The sequence below is a fragment of the Pleurodeles waltl genome, chromosome 11 (genome assembly GCF_031143425.1).
Source record: "Pleurodeles waltl isolate 20211129_DDA chromosome 11, aPleWal1.hap1.20221129, whole genome shotgun sequence".
Classification (NCBI taxonomy): Eukaryota; Metazoa; Chordata; class Amphibia; order Caudata; family Salamandridae; genus Pleurodeles; species Pleurodeles waltl.
Window position 1 is genome coordinate 23238783 of NC_090450.1, and position 22784 is coordinate 23261566.

General features: G+C 47.1%; 1 long non-coding RNA gene across 2 annotated transcripts in view; it reads left to right on the forward strand.

Annotated features, from left to right (window-relative positions):
- Nucleotides 1–555: 555 nt before the first annotated feature.
- Nucleotides 556–22784, forward strand: part of LOC138265263 (uncharacterized) — a 56093-nt gene continuing 33864 nt past the window's right edge. The window contains exons 1-3 of one of the 2 annotated variants that reach the window (XR_011199326.1): nucleotides 559–592; nucleotides 1007–1097; nucleotides 1912–2061. This is a non-coding gene — a long non-coding RNA (uncharacterized lncRNA). Of the gene's footprint in view, nucleotides 593–1006; nucleotides 1098–1911; nucleotides 2062–22784 lie in introns of both variants that reach the window. The other variant, XR_011199325.1, reaches the window with a different exon arrangement.

Sequence of the window (22784 nt, forward strand, 5' to 3'; positions counted from 1 at the left end):
ATTTTTATACAAATAGTATATAAGAATGTGAAGGTACTTCTGCCCCAACCTCCTCTTTACAAGGCGTGTTGCTAGGGCCAGAGACGGTCGACTCCCCTCCACTCACACTCAATCCACGCGGATCCTGGAACAAGAAGTGAAGGAAAACAGATGTCAGGAGGTCAGGGATACGAAAACAGCAACAGTGACAAAGGACTTTTGCTTTCATGAACGGAGAGCCGGAAGTGACTCTCCAACCAACGAATTCCATTGGATGAACCTGAGAGATCAACCGGAAGGAGGGCGGAACTCGGAAGTAAAAGGGTGAAACAAAATAGAGCATGGGGAGGTGAAGGAGCATAGAAAATGTGAAGGGAAAAAGGACAAAGAAAAAGCGAATATATTGAGAAGCAAGAAAAACAAAGAAGGGGTGTGTCGGTTACGGGCTGTGAAACCAGACACAGCACAACCCGACGGAGGAAGCCGACTGCGAAGGCGCCAATCGGAGAGAGGAGGTCAAGGACAAGACCTGGACAAACGAATGGTGGTGTTCATCGCCTCCTGACTACGCGCTGACCCCGTCACAATTTCAGGGAGAGTTGAGACCCTCGCTGTGAGTGAACCGGGGCTGGCATTGAATATTGCGGGGAGGGTTTATTTTGTGGTATACTTTCAGTTTTTCTTATTTCTGTTGTAGATTGATTTTTTTTCTTTTCCCTTTTTTTCTGTGTTTTATTTTTTCCTCTGTCCTGCGTTTGAGGCCATTTCTTTCTTTCTTCTCTATGCCTTGCAGATCGGGGGGAGGGGAGTGTTCCGCTGAAGACATGCAGCATCTACTCGAGTCACCACGGTGTTCTCGTGCATGAATACTATACCATTCCCCAGTACCTGAGAGCTTGTCCACCCCCTCCCAGGGGCATAATCCTCACATTCTGTCCCCCAAATGAGTAATACCACAGGTGTGTATCGGTGGTGGTGCATACTATAAAAGACAACAACTTACTGCAGTATCTCTTCTTTCCCCGAGGGTGATGGCGGGAGGTCGGCAGGAATTCTGAGAGAAGGAAAGAGGACAAGAGAAACCGTCACTCCCTGGTCACAGCTGAGCCACACACACTGTACGCTCCCTAAGGAAGAAAAAAAACAAGAGAAGCATTATTCTTGCGATGAACACATATGTACTTGTAATAAATGGCAAAATTCATCCACGACCCAATCCTCCTAAACCTTATTTCCGACCCACCCTTCAACAAAGAAATAATCTTATAGTAAAATGCCAACTATTGTTTGCGTGTGATGGTTTCAAGGACATGGGGTGGTGCCCAATGTATTTCACCTGTGAACAACAGATTCTCTAACAGTTTTATATTGTTCTTTCTACCACTTGGTTTCTTAGGGGATCTACCAGTTGTAACCCAGTAAATTGGAGCTAAGACACTACTGTGTGCAAAATAATGGAGTAAAGAGCAGCCCAGAGTAATTACTAGGCGCTGAGACAAAGTTAATAATGCCATATTTCAGTTTTTGTGCTTTTCTAAATGAAATTCATTAACAATTTCTGTGCAGTAGGACTCGAGCACCACCTCACTGATATCTGCCTGCAAGGTTGAAAACTTCTGGGTTCTTTCCTATTCCTGATTAGAAGGAACAAGGCAGTTTTGGCTGCTCTTTTGAGACTGAGCAAGACCAAAACTCATTTGCATAAAGCAGGTCCCTTTGTCTAGCAGCACTGTGTGAAAAATAATGAGTGTGTATTGTAGTTGGGAGTAATTACTACTGCCTGTGATCAAATCCAGCATTCTATCACTCACTTTGGTTTTCCTCTGGGCTAGGGTGTAATCTGTACACAGGATTTATGTCATACTCTCTAGTTCCTCTTTATTATGCTCTAAATGATTCAAAGCGCTAACATCCAGCACTCCTAAATTTCAGTGCATGGCTCACTCCACCGGTGCAGAACTTGGTTGTGCTGCTCACCAGAAGCTTGCGGTAGCCTACTGTGGTATTTCAGAATATCGAAGGGAAACTATGGATCTGCGCAAACATCAACTTCACAATAGTGACTATCACTATATCATCAAAGTAAGTACATGGAACTATTCTTAACTCGTATCTGCTAATCTTCATGATATAAATATCACGACGGTATGTAGTAGGGGTGGGCGGAATTGGTGGAGTTTCACTTTATGGAATTTTATGGAGTTACATAGAGTTACTTACTGCGAGATTCAGTGGAGTTTAGCCCACAGGCGGAAATATGCATGTCACGCTGCTCGCCTTGCAGTTTAACTCAAGCAGTATGAGCAGCGCTAAAAAATCACTGCGAATGGTAGCTTGCCGTGCGCAAAGCGTGCGGCCATTCGAGTTGATTTTGCTGCCGCTTAAGTAGAACATCTACTATAGCAGAATAAAATCTACTGGAGAACCAGCCCCTGACTGCCTGTGACCAAAATGGTGCTAATGGTCACCAAATTTCTCTCACACTCAGATTTCTGGAGCCTCGTGGAAAAACATTCTGCCATGCGGTGATTGGCGACATTTGACCAGAATTCCACGTGGCAAGAGTTAACTGGAGTCACCAAATTCCTCAAATTTCATAGGCAGAATGGAACATTTTGTCAAGCCCTATTATGTAGATCAGGGGGCAAGAATAATAAACCTGTAAATATCCTTATAAATTAATCTTAATGACGTATTGGTAGTCCGTATGGTCGATATTATTGCAAGTTAGGGTGACCAGAGCTTGTGCACCAAAAACCAAGACACTTTGCAAAACTACAAGAACGACTCCAATTTTACGTCAACGTAGAGCTACGGAATGACAGCTCTCATCAACAAAGCAATACATAGCAGGCATTCTGAAGAGACATAAAATTTAATCTTTAAAACCAGCATCTTACCTGTTAGGTAAATTGCTCACTTACAACACCTGCTAAGTAGCAAAGCTGTAGAATACCTAAAGAGTGCCTTTCACTGCTTTCAGTCGCCCCCACTTTAAAAACTGGGACATGAGCCAACTTTGCCAAAATGTGATGGGACAGCTGGTGAAAAACTGGGACTGTCCCGGCAAATCCAGGATGCCTGGTCACCTTATTGCAAGTCCATATTTAAACCTTCAAACTGCAGACCACGGTCCTACCACGTGTCACACGATATCAGCTCCCTTCACACAGGGATCCGGTGAGGAGCTATCACACGGTGGCAGAAACAACAAGCAGGACACCACTTTAAAGAGTGTATTTCCAGCTCATCTTTTGAGGCTCTGAACAGCTGATGTCCATTGATAAGTATGAAATTACCCCTGGACAACAACAGCAGCTTCAGCAAACTTGTTTTTGGGGGGCTGGAGGACCATAGGGGCAGGGGACAGGAGAAGAAGAACCTTTCTTGCAGTTCTTGGCACAAAACCCCACCCACTCAAAGGCCATGCCCCCTTCTCACATGGCAAAGTTTATTTTGAAGCGGTCAGGTCTGGTACCATTGCATCACACCTTTTTCACACACTGTCACCCAAGAAAAGCATGGGTCCTTTCTTCACAGGGAGCCTGCAACCTCTCCTCTACAGCAGTCCCTGTTTCTGTGTGGTTTGATGACCACCCTTATGCCTAAGTACAATCCAAAGGTTCTCCTCCTCCAAGCAGTTACAGAAGCCACCTGTCCTCAGAACAACAGCCCTTGCTCTCACACTGCGCTTCCGATGTGGGCTAACTGTGGGACCACAGGGCACGACAAGCCCTGGGCTTCGCCTCTCACATCACTCCACATCACTCCACACCCAGAACAAGCTCAAGCAAGTACATTTCTCCTGTGGACACCACAGAGGCAAGGTCCAAAGAAAATGCCAACAAAGTCAAGACACAAACGGCAACTTACCACAACACTGTCAACAATCTCGACGCCCAGAGAGAGCTGGCTGAACATATCGACAAATTCATTTCTGGGGGGGGAAAAGGCCACAGGGGGTGCTGGTTTCCCCCTGAAGAGCTAAGTAGCCTTCCTGGCCAGCCATGAAACAATGAGTCCTTAGTTTTTTCAATAGTTCTTTATTCAGATTCAACTATGCACAAGCCTGCATCAAAAATGCATCATCTTAGTACAGAGAGCAACTGACATTCTCAAACTCCCCACTCGGAATGTGGGAAGTTAGAAGTTTTACATTTTTGTATCACTATTCATGGCTAGAGGACTATGTATGTATATGTATGTGGTATTTCTATAGTGCAAAGCTAGCCAAAAGGCATTGGAGCCATTGAAACACATCATTGTAACAGCCGGGTGGCAGGTCCTTGTTTCAAGCATCTCTGAGTAGAACTGGTAGTCTGGTGTGCCTGGTGCGCCTCTTGCCCCAGTGATGAGATTAATGCTAGCTTGAGAAGGAGTAGGGGATTAGACATTAACGCTAGCTTGAGAAGAAGTAGGGGGATTAGACATTAATGCTATCTTGAGAAGGAGTAGGGGGGTTAGACATTAATGCTAGTTTGAGAAGAAGTAGGGGGATTAGACATTAATGCTAGCTTGAGAAGAAGTAGGGGGATTAGACATTAATGCTAGCTTGAGTAGGAGCAGGGGTATTAGACATTAATGCTAGCTCGAGTAGGAGCAGGGGTATTAGACATTAATGCTAGCTTGAGAAGGAGCAAGGGTGATTAGACATTAATGCTAGCTTGAGAAGGAGCAGGGGGGATTATACATTAATCCTAGTTTGAGAAGGAGCAAGGGTGATTAGACATTAATGCTAGCTTGAGTGGGAGCAGGGGTATTAGACATTAATGCTAGCTTGAGAAGGAGCAAGGGTCATTAGACATTAATGCTAGCTTGAGAAGGAGTAGGGGGGTTAGACGTTAATGCTAGCTTGAGAAGGAGCAAGGGTGATTAGACGTTAATGCTAGCTTGAGAAGGAGTAGGGGGGTTAGACGTTAATGCTAGCTTGAGAAGGAGTAGGGGGGTTAGACGTTAATGCTAGCTTGAGAAGGAGTAGGGGGGTTAGACGTTAATGTTAGCTTGAGAAGGAGTAGGGGTGATTAGACATTAATGCTAGCTTGAGATGGAGCAGGGGGATTAGACATTAACGCTAGCTTGAGAAGGAGCAAGGGTGATTAGACATTAATGCTAGCTTGAGAAGGAGCAGGGGGATTAGACATTAATGCTAGCTTGAGAAGGAGCAGGGGGATTAGACATTAATGCTATCTTGAGAAGGAGTAGGGGGGTTAGACATTAATGCTAGCTTGAGAAGGAGCAAGGGTGATTAGACATTAATGCTAGCTTGAGAAAGAGCAGGGGTGATTAGACATTAATGCTAGCTTGAGAAGGAGCAAGGGTGATTAGACATTAATGCTAGCTTGAGAAGGAGCAAGGGTGATTAGACATTAATGCTAGCTTGAGAAAGAGCAGGGGTGATTAGACATTAATGCTAGCTTGAGAAGGAGCAAGGGTGATTAGACATTAATGCTAGCTTGAGAAGGAGCAAGGGTGATTAGACGTTAATGCTAGCTTGAGAAAGAGCAGGGGTGATTAGACATTAATGCTAGCTTGAGAAGGAGCAAGGGTGATTAGACATTAATGCTAGCTTGAGATGGAGCAGGGGGATTAGACATTAACGCTAGCTTGAGAAGGAGCAGGGGGATTAGACATTAATGCTATCTTGAGAAGGAGTAGGGGGTTAGACATTAATGCTAGCTTGAGTAGGAGCAGGGGTATTAGACATTAATGCTAGCTTGAGAAGGAGCAAGGGTGATTAAACGTTAATGCTAGCTTGAGAAAGAGCAGGGGTGATTAGACATTAATGCTAGATTGAGAAGGAGCAAGGGTGATTAGACATTAATGCTAGCTTGAGAAGGAGCAAGGGTGATTAGACATTAATGCTATCTTGAGATGGAGCAGGGGGGTTAGACATTAATGCTAGCTTGAGTAGGAGCAGGGGTATTAGACATTAATGCTAGCTTGAGAAGGAGCAAGGGTAATTAGACGTTAATGCTAGCTTGAGAAAGAGCAAGGGTGATTAGACTTTAACGCTAGCTTGAAAAGGAGCAGGGGTGATTAGACATTAATGCTAGCTTGAGAAGGAGCAGGGGGGATTATACATTAATCCTAGTTTGAGAAGGAGTAGGGGGATTAGACATTAATGCTAGTTTGAGAAGAAGTAGGGGGATTAGACATTAATGCTATTTTGAGAAGGAGTAGGGGGATTAGACATTAATGCTAGCTTGAGAAGGAACAGGGGTGATTAGACATTAATGCTAGCTTGAGAAGGAGTAGGGGGATTAGACGTTAATGTTAGCTTGAGAAGGAGTAGGGGTGATTAGACATTAATGCCAGCTTGAGAAGGAGTAGGGAGATTAGACATTAATGCTAGTTTGAGAAGGAGTTGGGGTGATTAGACATTAATGCTATCTTGAGGAGAAGTAGGGGTATTAGACATTAATGCTAGCTTGAGAAGGAGTTGGGGTGATTAGACATTAATGCTAGCTTGAGAATGAGCAGGGGTGATTAGACATTAATGCTAGCTTGAGAAGAAGCAGGGGGATTATACATTAATCCTATCTTGAGAAGGAGTAGGGGGATTATACATTAATGCTAGCTTGAGAAGGAGTAGGGGGATTAGACATTAATGCTAGTTTGAGAAGGAGCAGGGGTGATTAGACATTAATGTCAGCTTGAGAAGGAGTAGAGGGATTTGACATTAATGCTAGCTTGAGAAGGAGCAGGGGTGATAAAACATTAATGCTAGCTTGAGAAGCAGTAGGGGTGATTAGACGTTAATGCTATTTTGAGAAGGAGCAGGGGTGATTAGACGTTAATGCTAGCTTGAGAAAGAGCAGGGGTGATTAGACATTAACGCTAGCTTGAGAAGGAGCAAGGGTGATTAGACTTTAACGCTAGTTTGAAAAGGAGCAGGGGTGATTAGACATTAATGCTAGCTTGAGAAGGAGCAGGGGGATTAGACATTAATGCTATTTTGAGAAGGAGCAGGGGGATTAGACATTAACGCTAGCTTGAGATGGAGCAGGGGTGATTAGACATTAACGCTATCTTGAGAAGCATAGGGGGGATTAGACATTAACGCTAGCTTGAGAAGCATAGGGGGGATTAGACATTAATGCTAGTTTGAGATGGAGCAGGGGGATTAGACATTAACGCTAGCGTGAGAAGGAGCAGGGGGATTAGACATTAATGCTAGCTTGAGAAGGAGAAGGGGGGATTAGACATTAACGCTAGTTTGAGAAGCATAGGGGGTGATTAGACATTTACGGTAGCTTGAGAAGCATATGGGGGATTAGACAACGCTAGACTGAGAAGGAGCAGGGGTGATTAGATAATATAAAGTTTGCATGGAAAGTGAAATTGGAGTCTGATCTGTGGTCCCTTTGTTTCCTTGATTAAGTGGTGCCTGTCTCACCGGGCTAATGCGCCCAGAAGGGGCCTGAGCCCCAGGGTGTTCTAGGAGCACCGCCTGGGCAGGATTACATCAACAGATGTGGCTGGCTGGGGTGCATGGCTCCGGGTTTCCAACGGTGTCTGTCAGCTCTGTCTGTTCCTCAGCACCCCCCAGGGGTGGGGCCTTTCTCCGACTCCCTTTCTTCCATTCCGCATCCTCTTGGTAACAGACCCGCTTCGTGACTCAGTGGGCTTCATCTTATCTGTGCCCAGGTTTGTTTGTCCATCATCTGACCCAGGTGCTTTCACAGTGGCATAACAAAGGGGGTGGGGCGAGCTACATGGGGTCCCCTCAGCACTGTTCCCTGCCTGAGAGCTCCTGAGTGAGTCAAAAGAGGGGGCCCCTCCATGTACTTTGCGCGGACACCCCCAAGAGTTACCCTACCGGGCAATCAGTGCTCATAACACGTTGCCCCGGCACCGCCAGGCCTTAACACCTAGCCCTCTCTTCAGAGCAAACCATGACCGAGACTTAGGAATTAGCATCCTTGCTTTTAGGGGTGCACTGTGTGCGCTTTCATTATCATATACGATAATTTATAACAAGTGTGCTTTTGTATAACCTTGTTTTTACTCTAGTAGGTGTAGAACTAGATATTTGAATCTCGTTACTAAAAGTGCGGCATTGTTCTTTTTAGTTTTCTATTACTCCATTAGCTTTGAACGCCAGGTGTCGTCATCTCTCTTGAATGAGCCGTCTGTTGAATTACGTCACAATACATCTCACAAGTGAAACGGGCATTATCTGGACATTCTGGAATGCTCATTGTCTGCGCTTCTTCATTGATGAGAGAGGAAGTAAACAGGATATTTTGTTTCCTCTTCTATGAAGAGCCCTTTTAAACAGCCTTATCCGTAGTCCTGTTTAGTGGTGTAGCTATCAGAGTGCAGCGGGTGCAGCGGGTGCAGTGGCACCAGGGCTCTGGGGTGTGAGGGGCCCACTTATAGTTGTTTTTTTTACTGCCAAATGAAGGCATTTCCCTTGCTCGCATTGGTGTCTTTGGGACCAGGGCTACACTACTGGTCCTGCCATTGGCCCAATCTTCCTCTTGCGGGATCATCTGATATTGGGCTGCCCGCAATGACATGTGCCATGTGTGGGTGATCAGATACCCTGACTCCCATGGGGCACCATCATCTCTTCTACATAGTCACATCTCTAGGACTCTACTCAGACGACAGTCTGGATCGGCCACCCCAGAAAGGACACAGGGATGAAGATGAGGTTGTAGGGTCATTAAAGGGAGATGACCACCTGCCCAAACAGTTTGTAAAACAGAGAAATAAAGTGATCTGCCCAGAATCACTGGGTTATTGGTCGAGTTCAAAAGTTTAAACTTAATTCTGATCTCCACATTTCAAGGTGAGCAACTTAACTAAAAGTGTACCAACAACGAATCCTTGTCCCTTTGGGGAATTCTGCATCCTTTGGTGCTTGGAGGAAAAAGATTATCCCTGGTTATGAGCTGGGCGAAATTATGGTCCTTGGGCAAGAAAAAGTTTGTGAAGGTGCCATAATCCCAAATCCTGAAGTAGTTATCACATCTCCACTGTTTCCTCCTAAGAGATAAAGGCAGCTAAAATCTCTTTGTCAGAAGAGGGCTGCCTATTGAAAACTTGCTTATTTGGTGAAATATATACAGAACATGCATGCTGGGCCTCATCTCCAAGGTCTACATTCAGGATAGGCGGTAGTTTCGGCTTCCAATCCCCCAGCAGGCGGTATTCACCATCTCCGGTTGTAACCACTTCGTAATCAGGGCTGTAGGTGGACAGACAGACATTATATTATCCAGCTGTCGACATCCACTAAGATTCCTTGACCTCGGAACCTGTCAAATACTTCTCACAAATGCGCCTCACAAGTGTCAAACCTCTGTCTCTGTTTACCATCTTTGAAAATGTATGAGTTTAGCTAACACAATGGCTTTGAAATTGACTTTCCTTTAGATCTGCAATTTATTTTCAGATAATTTGCTTTGAATCTTTGAGGCTAAAAATTGGCTATTTTTGTGAAAATGTTCATCCGCCTAATGCATGTTTTTACCCTGATGAAGAGCTGTCGAGGGCGGGCAGGTAATCTTAAGAATGGGTATCCCTGCAGCGCATTACAATGATAGAAAGAGCACTACATTAAAAACAATGCGTTGAGTGAAAATGAAATAAATTGTTCTTCGGAATGGCTCTGAATCATGTAGAAATGTTCGCTTTGTTGGCGGTAAACTCATTAATTACCTGGCGGTCACGCGCTAAGAGTGCTCATTTACAACCAAAGCTAGGGACGTCGCGAGAGATGGGCCGAAGCGTAACGTTGTGACAGTCGGAGCGTGCCGTGCTGATTGTGTCTCAGATTTGCATTTAGATGAATTTTTCTACTTTTTGTACATCTGTCTGCAGCGCCGCGAGGAAGGCGCCGGCTGCTCACGCCTAAAACACAGGAGAGAGGGCAGACCGTCTCTGCTGAAAGGCCGCTCTCGAGAGATGCTCTGCTCCCTGTAGACGTCACCAGGGGTGCTCTCCCTAGCAGGAAATAGTTCGAGCTCCCTGTAACAAGTCCCCAGTGAGGCTCTGCTCCAGCAGGAAATAGCTAGAGCTCCCTGTAACAAGTCCCCAGTGAGGCTCTGCTCCAGCGGGAAATAGTTCGAGCTCCCTGTATCAAGTCCCCAGTGATGCTCTGCCCCAGCGGGAAATAGCTAGAGCTCCCTGTAACAAGTCCCGAGTGAGGCTCTGCTCCAGCGGGAAATAGCTAGAGCTCCCTGTGACAAGTCCCCAGTGATGCTCTACTCCAGCGGGAAATAGCTAGAGCTCCCTGTGACAAGTCCCCAGTGAGGCTCTGCTCCAGCGGGAAATAGCTAGAGCCCCCTGTAACAAGTCCCCAGTGATGCTCTGCTCCAGCGGGAAATAGCTAGAGCTCCCTGTAACAAGTCCCCAGTGAGGCTCTGCTCCAGCGGGAAATAGCTAGAGCTCCCTGTAACAAGTCCCCAGTGAGGCTCTGCTCCAGCAGGAAATAGCTAGAGCTCCCTGTAACAAGTCCCCAGTGAGGCTCTGCTCCAGCAGGAAATAGTTCGAGCTCCCTGTAACAAGTCCCCAGTGAGGCTCTGCTCCAGCAGGAAATAGATCGAGCTCCCTGTAACAAGTCCCCAGTGATGCTCTGCTCCAGCAGGAAATAGCTAGAGCTCCCTGTAACAAGTCCCCAGTGAGGCTCTGCTCCAGCAGGAAATAGTTCGAGCTCCCTGTAACAAGTCCCCAGTGAGGCTCTGCTCCAGCAGGAAATAGCTCGAGCTCCCTGTAACAAGTCCCCAGTGATGCTCTGCTCCAGCAGGAAATAGCTAGAGCTCCCTGTAACAAGTCCCCAGTGATGCTCTGCTCCAGTAGGAAATAGCTAGAGATCCCTGTAACAAGTCCCAAGTGATGCTCTGCTCCAGCCGGAAATACCTAGAGCTCCCTGTAACAGGTCCCAAGTGATGCTCTACTCCAGCAGGAAATGGCTCGAGCTTTCTGTAACAATTCCCCATTGATGCTCTGCTCCAGCAGGAAATAGTTCAAGCTCCCTGTATCAAGTCCCCAGTGAGGCTCTGCTCCAGCAAGAAATGGTTCGAGCTCCCTGTAACAAGTCCCCAGTGATGCTCTGCTCCAGCAGGAAATAGCTAGAGCTCCCTGTAACAAGTCCCAAGTGATGCTCTGCTCCAGCCGAAAATAGCTAGAGCTCCCTGTAACAAATCCCAAGTGATGCTCTACTCCAGCAGGAAATGGCTCGAGCTTCCTGTAACAATTCGCCAGTGATGCTCTGCTCCAGCAGGAAATAGTTCGACCTCCCTGTAACAAGTCCCCAGTGATGCTCTGCTCCAATAGGAAATGGCTCGAGCTCCCTGTAACAGTCCCAAGTGATGCTCTGTTCCAGCAGGAAAGGTTTGCGCTCCCTGTAGCAAGTCCCAAGTGATGCTCTGTTCCAGCAGGAAATGGCTCGAGCACCCTGCAACAAGTCCCAAGTGATGCTCTGTTCCAGCAGGAAATGGCTCGAGCGCCCTGCAACAAGTCCGCAGTGATGCTCTGCTCAAGCAGGAAATGGCACGAGGGCCCCGCAACAAGTCCCCAGTGATGCTCTACTCCAGCAGGAAATAGTTTGAGCTCCCTGTAACAAGTCCCCAGTGATGCTCTACTCCAGCGGGAAATAGCTAGAGCTCCCTGTAACAAGTCCCCAGTGAGGCTCTGCTCCAGCGGGAAATAGCTAGAGCTCCCTGTAACAAGTCCCCAGTGAGGCTCTACTCCAGCGGGAAATAGATAGAGCTCCCTGTAACAAGTCCCCAGTGAGACTCTGCTCCAGCGGGAAATAGTTCGAGCTCCCTGTAACAAGTCCCCAGTGAGGCTCTGCTCCAGCGGGAAATAACTAGAGCTCCCTGTAACAAGTCCCCAGTGAGGCTCTGCTCCAGCGGGAAATAGCTAGAGCTCCCTGTAACAAGTCCCCAGTGAGGCTCTGCCCCAGCGGGAAATAGCTAGAGCTCCCTGTAACAAGTCCCCAGTGAGGCTCTGCTCCAGCGGGAAATAGCTAGAGCTCCCTGTAACAAGTCCCCAGTGAGGCTCTGCTCCAGCGGGAAATAGCTAGAGCTCCCTGTAACAAGTCCCCAGTGAGGCTCTGCTCCAGCAGGAAATAGCTAGAGCTCCCTGTAACAAGTCCCCAGTGATGCTCTACTCCAGCAGGAAATAGCTAGAGCTCCCTGTAACAAGTCCCAAGTGATGCTCTGCTCCAACAGGAAATGGCTCGAGCTCCCTTTAACAGTCCCAAGTGATGCTCTGTTCCAGCAGGAAAGGTTTGCGCTCCCTGTAGCAAGTCCCAAGTGATGCTCTGTTCCAGCAGGAAATGGCTCGAGCGCCCTGCAACAAGTCCGCAGTGATGCTCTGCTCAAGCAGGAAATGGCACGAGGGCCCCGCAACAAGTCCCCAGTGATGCTCTACTCCAGCAGGAAATGGCTCGAGCTCCCTGCAACAAGTCCCAAGTGAACCTTTGCTCCAGCAGGAAATGGCTCGAGCTCCCTGTATCAAGTCACCATTGATGTTCTGCTCCAGCAGGAAATAGTTCGAGCTCCCTGTAACAAGTCCCCAGTGATGCTCTGCTCCAGCAGGAAATAGCTAGAGCTCCCTGTAACAAGTCCCCAGTGATGCTCTACTCCAGCAGGAAATAGCTAGAGCTCCCTGTAACAAGTCCCCAGTGAGGCTCTGCTCCAGCAGGAAATAGCTAGAGCTCCTTGTAACAAGTCCCCAGTGATGCTCTACTCCAGCAGGAAATAGCTAGAGCTCCCTGTAGCAAGTCCCAAGTGATGCTCTGCTCCAGCCGGAAATACCTCGAGCTCCCTGTAACAGGTCCCAAGTGATGCTCTACTCCAGCAGGAAATGGCTCGAGCTTCCTGTAACAATTCCCCATTGATGCTCTGCTCCAGCAGGAAATAGTTCGAGCTCCCTGTAACAAGTCCCCAGTGAGGCTCTGCTCCAGCAAGAAATGGTTCGAGCTCCCTGTAACAAGTCCCCAGTGACGCTCTGCTCCAGCAGGAAATAGCTAGAGCTCCCTGTAACAAGTCCCAAGTGATGCTCTGCTCCAGACGGAAATAGCTAGAGCTCCCTGTAACAAATCCCAAGTGATGCTCTACTCCAGCAGGAAATGGCTCGAGCTTCCTGTAACAATTCGCCAGTGATGCTCTGCTCCAGCGGGAAATAGTTCGACCTCCCTGTAACAAGTCCCCAGTGATGCTCTGCTCCAACAGGAAATGGCTCGAGCTCCCTGTAACAGTCCCAAGTGATGCTCTGTTCCAGCAGGAAAGGTTTGCGCTCCCTGTAGCAAGTCCCAAGTGATGCTCTGTTCCAGCAGGAAATGGCTCAAGTGCCCTGCAACAAGTCCGCAGTGATGCTCTGCTCAAGCAGGAAATGGCTCGAGCTCCCTGCAACAAGTCCCAAGTGATGCTTTGCTCCAGCAGGAAATGGCTCGAGCTCCCTGTAACAAGTCCCCAGTGATGCTCTGCTCCAGCAGGAAATAGTTCGAGCTCCCTGTAACAACTCCCCAGTGATGCTCTGCTCCAGCAGAAAATGGCTCGAGCTCCCTGTATCAAGTCCCCAGTGATGCTTTGCTCCAGCAGGAAATAGCTAGAGCTCCCTGTAACAAGTCCCCAGTGATGCTCTACTCCAGCAGGAAATGGCTAGAGCTCCCTGTAACAAGTCCCCAGTGATGCTCTGCTCCAGCAGGAAATGGCTCAAGCTCCCTGTAACAAGTGCCCATTGATGCTCTGCTCCAGCAGGAATTGTCTCGATCTCCCTGTAACAAGTGCCCATTGATGCTCTGCTCCAGCAGGAAAGATTTGCGCTCCCTGTAACAAGTCCCAAGTGATGCTCTGCTCCAGCAGGAAATGGCTTAAGCTCCCTGTAACAAGTCCCCAGTGATGCTCTGCTCCAGCAGGAAATGGCTCGAGGGCCCTGTAACAAGTCCGCAGTGATGCTCTGCTCCAGCTGGAAATGGCTCGAGGGCCCTGGAACAAGTCCCAAGTGATGCTCTGCTCCAGAAGGGAATGGCTTGAGCGTCCTGCAACAATTCCGCGGTGATGCTCTGCTCCAGCAGGAAATGGCTCAAGCTACCTGTACTACTTCACCATTGATGCTCTGCTCCAGAAGGGAATGGCTTGAGCGCCCTGCAACAAGTCCCCAGTGATGAGAAACTCACTTCAAGGCTTTGAAAGACGAGCCGATGCAAGAAGTGTTACACCCTTAAAAATAATGCTGTACTTCTCATGAAATATGTATTAGAACATGGGTATCCAGTATAGGTTCAGAGCCATTAAATAATTCCAGTTAATCCACAGAAGACATATTTCGATCCAGTGGTGTGAGTCACAGAAGCATTTATTGGTACTTGATGTGGTACTACAGGAGGACTGATTTACGTACTCTTAAAAGCTTTTGTGACAGCCATAAAGCCGACTAAATATTAGTAGAGTGCAAATACTCTACAGTCCTCTGTATCTGTACTGAATGAATATGAATATTCCATGAATATTCCCATTTTATTCCCATTCTAGGGCCCATTTTCACTAAGGGCTTCTGTCACCGTTACATCACGCAAGCCCATAAGTCAGATTTACTATGCCATATAGAGCCACCATGCCTGCCTGTGCGTGACGTAGTAAATCTGGAGTAACGCATGTCACTGCCGTGCATTACTCTACCTCAGGGATGCGTCCCATGGGTGGAGTGTGGGTGGTCCCATGCATCCACCCATAGTGTTTGGTGCATTCTCAGATTTGCTTACACTAGTAAACGTGCAAATGCATCAAGGTACTACACCTTCCCAGTGAGCCCCGAAAAGTAGAAATATGCTCATACCTCCTTGTTATTTCCTCTTTCTACAGCTGCTGCACTCTGCAACACACATACAAAGAGGAGAATGCCTCAGAGGATTGTTTTTGTGAAGCATGGTGACTGTTCCTCGACAAAAACAATCCTGCACCCTTGCACCATGGCGCAAGAGTGCCTGCATTGGCGCTAGGCGGCCACTTAGTGATCCAGCGCAGAGAGAGCAAGTGTAAGTGAATGTGACGCATTTCTGCCCTCTTCATTTGAAGCAGCTCAGAAAGTTGTCTTACTGCGTTGCTCCTAAGATCAGTAAATCTGGCCAAAATTGTCTTCTGCCCCCTCGTGCCTGGTAAAGAGAAGTGTAAGAAAGCTGCAGATGCACTGAGACCAAAGATGCATGCGCATAGGCCCCACGCATTTCTCCTTTGTGTTGACCTTCTGCCCCCTCGTGCCTGGTACAGAGAAGTGTAAGAAAGCTGCAGAGGTACTGAGACCAAAGATGCATGCGCATAGGCCCCACGCATTTCTCCTATGTGTTGATCTTCTGCCCCCTCGTGCCAGGTACAGAGAAGTGTAATAAAGCTGCAGATGTACTGAGACCAAAGATGCATGCGCATAGGCCCCATGCATTTCTCTTTTGTGTTGATCTTCTGCCCCCTCGTGCCTGGTACAGAGAAGTGTAAGAAAGCTGCAGAGGTAGTGAGACCAAAGATGCATGCGCATAGGCCCCATGCATTTCTCCTATGTGTTGCTCTTCTGCCCCCTCGTGCCTGGTACAGAGAAGTGTAAGAAAGCTGCAGAGGTAGTGAGACCAAAGATGCATGCGCATAGGCCCCATGCATTTCTCCTTTGTGTTGATCTTCTGCCCCCTCGTGCCTGGTACAGAGAAGTGTAAGAAAGCTGCAGATGTACTGAGACCAAAGATGCATGCGCATAGGCCCCATGCATTTCTCCTTTGTGTTGACCTTCTGCCCTCTCGTGCCTAATAAAGAGAAGTGTAGGAAAGCTGCAGATGTACTGAGACCAAAGATGCATGCGCATAGGTCCCATGCATTTCTCCTATGTCTTGATCTTCTGCCCCCTCATGCCTGGTACAGAGAAGTGTAAAAAAGCTGCAGATGTACTGAGACCAAAGATGCATGCGCATAGGCCCCACGCATTTCTCCTTTGTGTTGATCTTCTGCCACCTCGTGCCTGGTAAAGAGAAGTGTAGGAAAGCTGCAGATGTACTGAGACCAAAGATGCATGCGCATAGGCCCCAGGCATTTCTCCTTTGTGTTGATCTTCTGCCCCCTCGTGCCTGGTACAGAGAAGTGTAAGAAAGCTGCAGATGTACTGAGACCAAAGATGCATGCGCATAGGCCCCACTCATTTCTCCTATGTGTTGACCTTCTGCCCCCTCGTGCCTGGTACAGAGAAGTGTAAGAAAGCTGCAGATGCACTGAGACCAAAGATGCATGCGCATAGGCCCCACGCATTTCTCCTTTGTGTTGACCTTTTGCCCTCTCGTGCCTGGTACAGAGAAGTGTAAGAAAGCTGCAAAGGTACTGAGACCAAAGATGCATGCGCATGGGCCCCATGCATTTCTCCTATGTGTTGCTCTTCTGCCCCCTCGTGCCTGGTACAGAGAAGTGTAAGAAAGCTGCAAAGGTACTGAGACCAAAGATGCATGCGCATAGGCCCCATCCATTTCTCCTATGTGTTGCTCTTCTGCCCCCTCGTGCCTGGTACAGAGAAGCGTAAGAAAGCTGCAGAGGTACTGAGATGAAAGATGCATGCGCATAGGCCCCACGCATTTCTCCTATGTGTTGCTCTTCTCCCCCCTCGTGCCTGGTACAGAGAAGTGTAAGAAAGCTGTAAAGGTACTGAGACCAAAGATGAATGCACATAGGCCCCATGCATTTCTCCTATGTGTTGCTCTTCTGCCCCCTCGTGCCTGGTACAGAGAAGCGTAAGAAAGCTGCAGAGGTACTGAGACCAAAGATGCATGCGCCTAGGCCCCACGCATTTCTCCTTTGTGTTGATCTTCTCCCCCCTCGTGCCTGGTACAGAGAAGCGTAAGAAAGCTGCAGATGTACTGAGAACAAAAATGCATGCGCATAGGCCCCAGGCATTTCTCCTTTGTGTTAATCTTCTGCCCCCTCGTACCTGGTACAGAGAAGTGTAAGAAAGCTACAGATGTACTGAGACCAAAGATGCATGCGCATAGGCCCCAGACATTTCTCCTTTGTGTTGATCTTCTGCCCCCTTGTGCCTGGTACAGAGAAGTGTAAGAAAGCTGCGAAGGTACTGAGACCAAAGATGCATGCGCATAGGCCCCATGCATTTCTCCTATGTGTTGCTCTTCTGCCCCCTCGTGCCTGGTACAGAGAAGTGTAAGAAAGCTGCAGAGGTACTGAGACCAAAGATGCATGCGCATAGGCCCCACGCATTTCTCCTTTGTGTTGATCTTCTGCCCCCTCGTGCCTGGTACAGAGAAGTGTAAGAAAGCTGCGAAGGTACTGACACCAAAGATGCATGCGCATAGGCCCCACGTATTTCTCCTATGTGTTGATTAAATGGCCTAGGCTTCAGTTTCATTTTTCTCAACCAACCAGGACCGACGGAATATATTCCCGAATGCTAATACCTTATTGAAATGTATTTTAGCAGAAATTAAAACATGCAGGATGCTTTGCATTTTCTGATGCACTTCTCTTTATCTACCCTGAAGTTTTCCTCTGCAGCGTGTGCGCCCCATTGAGTTCCAGGCTCAGTGATTCGCACTCCTGCATAAATAGGATGTGTAGCTAGGGAAAGGCCTACATCTGTTGCCTTAGCTACAGGCATCACTTTTTAATGTGCTTCTTCGAAGATCCTCTCACCCGACAATTGAAAGCATGGTTGTGCACAACCCCCTAACTAAGCTATCTCTAACTAAATGTGACACTGCCCCCCCCCCCCTCGCTAGATGGTACATGGGGATTATGGGGAAAGCTATGTTGGCTAAGGGTGTGGATCTAAGGTAGATGTGCAGTGAGCAGGCTTTGTGTTCGGACACATTGTGTGAAAAGGTTGATGCAAGACCTCATGTTCACATTGTAGAGGTGATGCATGGAAGTCTGGTAAGAAATGTGGGAGGTTTGTGGCAGGTCGAAGAGGTGGCCACATGCCTGAAGGTGGACTATTAACTCCCACATATCAGAAGTATGGGGAAAGGTATGAAAGGATAGTTACTCCAAAGAAGTACTCCGGCCTTCTTACCAGCAACATTGTAAGTGTCAGGCCTGTAGTTCTTAGAGTGGAAGATGTGGATAGGCTGGACAACTGGACAAGGCTTCCCGGAACTTGACATCTGGTTGGTGAGTGTGTCTGTCAGTCACATTTTTGCTATTTTGTGTTTTTAGAAGGGACACGGGCCTTTCAGAGTATATTTGCTCTGGGCCAATCCATTTACGTGAATTTTTCTTGCTTGTGCACAATGGAACGGAGCTTAGTGCATTTGCTCCAAACTAAACTTTAGCGTCTGGAAAAGCGTTAAAACTGATTTCACACAATGTCTGCTGTGTTTTCATTACAAGAGATTGTCCGTGAAGGGCGAAGCCAAGGGTTAGGGGAAACAAAGTAAGTTCTATTTTCTAATTACAAAAGTAGCAGGGCTAGGGTGAAATAATTTCCTTCTATTGTTATCAAGGTTATTTAAATTGTTACTAAAACTCTTTCCACTAACAAAGTTTTTCATACAAAAAATGTAAATAATCACAAATGCATCTGTTTTCCTGTCAATGGAAAGTGTCAGCTACTAAAACTGGGAAGAAGAGATGCACTTTCTTCTTGGTGTTTTTTGTTTTGCATTTTTTTAGCACGCACCTGGACCAACAACATTACAGCGATTATGATGAGCACAAGATTACTTTAAGCATTTTTTAAAAATTGTTTTTGTTATTCACAGGGAAATTAAGATATTTGCCCAGAATCACAGGCTGTTGGGCGGAGGCGGGATTCGAACCTGGTGCCCCAGTTCCAAAGTTGGAAGCTTAGCCACACCTCTTCCCCTAGGTCCAGAAAAAACTCAAAATCTGTATCTATACAGCGTAACAACTGTCACACACTTATTCAACCTGAAACCATACACAGGCCCCACAGCTCTGCGATGCCCTACTGAAGCAATGCGGCACTATAAGGATGTAGGTGAACCCAACATTATAGCTTAGTAGATATAGAACGTCGTCAAGGTGACCACAGCTCTAAAGAGAGGAGAGAGGTCATTGGCTCAGAGATCTGAATTTAGAGATTTGCAGGAGGGCACGGGGTTGTTGATGTAACTAAAAAAATGTGCCATTTCGTTTTTTCTTTATTTTTTTTTTTAGATCTAGCACGCTATCTGACTCGTTTCAAGGCACTTTTGCACTTCCCCTGAAACAGCATTAATTTCAGTAAATTGTCCTGTGCTAACGTAAATCCCCTTAGTGACGTGGTTGACTGGTGTTAATTGCCATCCCACAATTGTAGGCTCGAACAGTGCTTAATTTGTGAAAGAAAGAGTGCGGTTCCCGAAGCTCTGGCCAGAGACCGGCACCGGTGCAATTAAACCTCCGCGCGCTGAATAACACGGCTGGTTATCAAATCCAGACACCCCCCCTGCCCCTTCATTTCACTCTTGCAGGTTCCTGCTTGCTCCCTTTGTGACGGTCTTGGCATTTTTTATTTCTTCATCTTTCCCACTTGTGTGTTTTATCTTTTTGCACACATAAATATCGCAGGAAAAACAGGTGCTGGTCCCCAACAATAAATGCCAGTGGCCCCCACCAACATGCGGCTCAAATTAAATACCGGGAATTGAAAGTGACAATGAATGAGGTAAACAGCAGATTAAGAACTTAATTTAGAGTTTGCCAGACAGGGTTACTCTTTCACAAACATGACGGATATTCCATCCGCCTTATTATAATTCCACTATTTCCTATGCAAATCGTAACATAGCGGATGGGATATGAGTCATTTTTTGTGACAGAGTAACCTTTCAGCCTAACTCTAAATCATGCCCTTAGAGCTTCGTTTAGATCTTGGTGGAGGGAATGCCCCATCACAAAAGTGATGGATATACCATCCGCATCATTTCGATCTCTGTAGGATATCATGGGATTATAATACGGCAGACATGTTTGTGACGTAGGATACCCCTCCACCAAGATCGAAATCATGCCCTTAGGGCCTTATTTACAAAAAAATGGCACACCGGAATCGATGCTCCTGTTTCCTTGCAAAAGCCCTGGATCCCTTAACGACGCCATGATAGTGCTGTATTTATGATACAGAGCTCCACGGCGCACAGTTCCACAGATGCGTCAGAAATTCTGATGCATCTGTGACGCTAAACTGACGCATTGCTGGACTCGCATCAAAAAAAGATGCCACTCTAGCAATGCGTGGAAGCCTCCCATGTTAAAAAGCCCTGCGTCAGTCTAAGGCCTGCTCAGAGCAGGCGTTACACTTTTGACGCAGTGAACTTGCAGAACGACGCAGTGAAATGCAGTAAATTTCACTGTACCAGTTAAGCGTGGCTTTTAACATAGGAACGTCCAACCTGCATACATTATATCTGAAAAGATACTGACATAAGAGAAGTTAAGCTATAAACAGCCTTCTCCATCTCCCAACCTATTCAGTTTAACATACATACAAATGTGCTTCATTGGAGCTGGCAGCAACAAGTAGCCTCCACCAGCACTCATTTTTGGGGTCCTGTACTTATTTTTCTCATCGGACAATTCCGACTGCAGGAGACGGAAGCACACTCAAATCTAAAAAAGGCGAAAGAGAAACCTTCAGAAAGGCCAAAAGCAGGAACCTGCAAACGTGAGATAAAGAGGAAGAGAGTGTCTGGTAGTTGATTAAAGAGGCCTGAGGTGGTTTTCAGGCTACGCCGACGTGGTGTTTGCCGTGCTGACATTTAATAATGCCGAGAGTGAGTTTCTGAACATCCCTTTGGCAGCCGCGGCTCGACCATAGGAGCTGAGGGGGCAACACCCGCTCACCTTTTGCCAATCAAGAAGAGTGTCTGTCAGGCTGAGAGAAGGTCAGCCTGGCAGACACTCTTTATGTTAAGGGCAGGCAGCCAGGCGCTAGACACTGCCTCATCTGAACTTTGCGGGGGCTAGGCAGGTTACAGCTCCAGTGGGCATGACCCTCTCGGATCAGCAAAGGTCCTCAAGTTCCTCCATCTCGTGACAAGGGGGAGCGTCACTGATTAACTCCGACCAGAGTGCTTCAGTTTTAAGCCCTGTAGTGCCCAGGGCAGAGTGTCGATCAGTGTCACCTCGTCACAGAGTGAGGTGGGGTCAGCAACTCTCACCGATCTCACTCCACTCTGTGGCGAGTAGGGACTGCTGACTTCCCAGGTCAGCCAATGAGGGAAGGCAGCATTCTCAACCCTCCTGGGACCTCCGAGGCAGAGCTTCTGATTTTTTGTAATTAAACTTTGGTGCATGCGTGTGTATGTATGAATATTTGATAGTGAGTGATTTTGTTAAATTAATATTTGGTGCATGCGTGTGCATGTATGAATATTTGATAGTGAGTGATTTTTTAAAATTAATATTTGGTGAATGCATGTGGATGTATGAATATTTGATAGTGAGTGTTGTGAATAGATGTGTGTGTTTGTGTGTGAATGCATGGGTGCCAGTGTGTATGTGTGCTTGTGTGTCTCGCCCGTGCCTTCCTTTTAAAATTACCAGCTGCCTGTAGAGAGAAGGAGCTACCTAGACTTCCTAATTTACTGAGCCAACCTCAATATTGCATACAATCAGTGCTTAATTCATGTTCAGGGCACCAGCACTTATTTTTGAGGGCTGGCCCTTAGTTTTCTGCATCGGGTATTTACTGTGAGCAAAAAGCACATATCGGAAAGAGGGGGAAGAGAAAGAGGGAAAAGCGTCACAAAGGGAGAGAGCAGAAAGCTGCATGAGTGAGCTGAAGGGGCAGGGAGTGGCTGTAAATGGCTTAAAGAGGCCCGAGATGGCTTCAGGATTACGCTGCCTCAGTATTCTGTGCTTGCACATTTAATTGCAGCAGTTACGTGTTTCTGAGGAGAGCTTTGGGCACCAGCACGTTTTTATTTACAAATTAACCACTGCATACAATGCTAAGATAACCAGAGGAAACTCGATCCACAATCTAAAATCCAGTTATTATTCCAACATGACTTCTTTCACCTTGTTACAGTTTTAACAGCTGAAAGGTCCCCCAGGCAGACTCCATCTTCTGCCCCCTGCAGTTCTCCATTACACCTCTAGTGAAAGAGAGGCCCTTCTTAGCGTGTTGCTTTATTATCTGAATGCACTTGCACTGTGGGGCTTTAAATGCCTAAAAATGTGGTAGGTGGAACTGCACACTTAGCATAGTTCCAAACTGTGCTATGCCGTAAGACAGCATGTGAGGGTTCTCGTCTTGTAATTTGAACGGCCTCTTACCCTGGACCTGTGGACGGTCAGATGCCCCTGCTGGCCTGTGGCAATGCCTAGGCTTGGGGTATGCAACCCAGTGATGTGCAGTCCAGCCTCTGCACAGAATCGTTCTTCAAGGTCAGCATGACCTTGCACTTTGGATGCTCGTGGACTGTAGTTCAAGCCATGGGGCAGGTCCACAGCTTGACACTGTCTACTCAGACTTCTGATATTAACCTTTACACTATCTGTGTCAGGGACAGGAGTGAGGACTGATTGCCTTTCACCCATCTCTATGGATCTCTGCCACTGCCATGTTTCCTTCCATTGTGCCTAACCCTGCCACATTTACTTAGCAAATGCAACTTAACAGTCCAGAATGCAGGAGCAAATATCACTAAAACAGAAAAAAAGATGTGAGAAATGCAAGGCTAAATATATTTCTTCACATGTGCACTTGTGGGAGGGTCATGAGAAAGTGTTCCTTTGTAGTATTGGGTCATGGATCAAAAAAGGCTATGCTTTCAACTTCCAGAAAACACATGTTCCCATGATTTCAGATTTGATTGATTGTCAATGTAAGGGAAACACATGTTCACCAAGCTTGAGGGT